This window comes from Hibiscus syriacus, unplaced genomic scaffold (assembly GCF_006381635.1).
Source record: "Hibiscus syriacus cultivar Baekdansim isolate YM2019G1 unplaced genomic scaffold, ASM638163v2 tig00003151_pilon, whole genome shotgun sequence".
Classification (NCBI taxonomy): Eukaryota; Viridiplantae; Streptophyta; class Magnoliopsida; order Malvales; family Malvaceae; genus Hibiscus; species Hibiscus syriacus.
Window position 1 is genome coordinate 319913 of NW_024061964.1, and position 1708 is coordinate 321620.

Sequence of the window (1708 nt, forward strand, 5' to 3'; positions counted from 1 at the left end):
ATAATATCGTTATGATTCTTTTATTGGAATGAGGTAGAGTTCTGACGGAAATGTATACTCAGCTGATTAAGGATTAGTAAAGGACCTGTACTTTTGTAAAAGCTACGCGAAGATATAGAAGATCATATGGAAACTTTATTTCTGAATTTCTGTAACTTGAATGAATTTCGAGGATGAAATTCTTTTAAAGAGGTGGGAATTGTCACACCCCGATTTTAAAATCATTTTTTATTTCAAATAAAGGATTGGATTGATAATTTTTGGAAATTTAGGGTCAATGTGTGAATAATAAGAAGTTCAAGGATTAGAACCTGAATTTGTCCATTTTTATTATCAGTAAAAATTTAAACCCCCTTCCCCGATCAATTTGGTTTTTTTCTTTCAAAAATTAACCTCAAATCTATCTTCTCACCGACCCTCATTTCCACCGCATTTCATCACCGTCCAGGCACCGTTTGTCGCTCTGACGCCGCCTATAGACTCATCGTAAAATGGTGATCAAAATCCAACCCCTAGCCCGTTCTGAATCGGCACTATTCGTTGTAAATCACTATGAGAGAGTTTTTCGAAAAACCCCCCGACCGCCGCTCATTTTTTATGATTTTAGCCGCCACCGGCATTATCTCACCTCACCGTCTACATCATTGGACTCACTGCCATCGTGCACTAAAAACCTGAACAGTTTTGTTCACCGTGGACATGTCATCATCGATCCACTATTTGGGTAAGTTTCGTTCGATTTGTGGGTGAGTTTAAGTGTGGTTTAAGTGTGATATTGGATTGGTTTTGGGTGTAAATGAAATCCTGGTTATGTAGGGAGTGATCGGTCGGTGGAAATGGTCCCGGACGCTGTCGCACGTGCCACCAGTGTGCGTGGGGTCTTCTGTCGGTCCAAGAAATTTCTGGAATTGGTCCACCCAATTTTGACCGACCCGAACCGATCCAGGCATAATTGATCCGTTAGCTCGCCCTGAATTGTTAACCCGACCCAAACCGTTGACTTTGACCGACCTGTTGACTTTGGTCAGAGTTGACCGTTGACTAGTCAGATCGTTGAATTTGACCGAAAAAGTGAAATTTTTCAAAAAGCCTTATTTTATGTTTGTTAACGTCTTGAGTTCGATTTTTATGTCTGTTTTACCAAATTCACACCCGGTAAGCCAGTTTTCATGGTTTTATATTCGGATTCAAGTTGGTTTCACATTTAAGTTCAGTTTCTAATGTAAATTTATTTGCTTTGTTTCTGATGAATTATTGGATGTTGAATTCAAGTTTGAGAGTGATCAAATGGAGTTTAAATGGTTGATTGGTATGACATGAAAATGGATGTAATACATTACTACCTATTTTATGCTTTATAGAACATGTTAATAATGATTTCTGCATGGATGAGTATAATTAGTCACATGTATATAGTGATGACTTCCTAAATTCGATCTGAATACTATAAAAAGTCGGTAACAGGATAGGACTTTTATGGATCGCTTAAGAAAGTGGAAGATCAGTCGGAAATAATAATAAGTTCGATGATTTAATAATAAATAAATTAACTTGAAGATCCGTAAATTTTGATTAAATTCTTTCAAGGTTAAATAACGGGAATATTTAGATAAGACATTAAAAAAAAATACCTATAGGATAAGATTTACGAAAATGCCCTGGTAATAGAAAAGGACCAAGACTCCCCCGGATGGCTATGATTAGATAG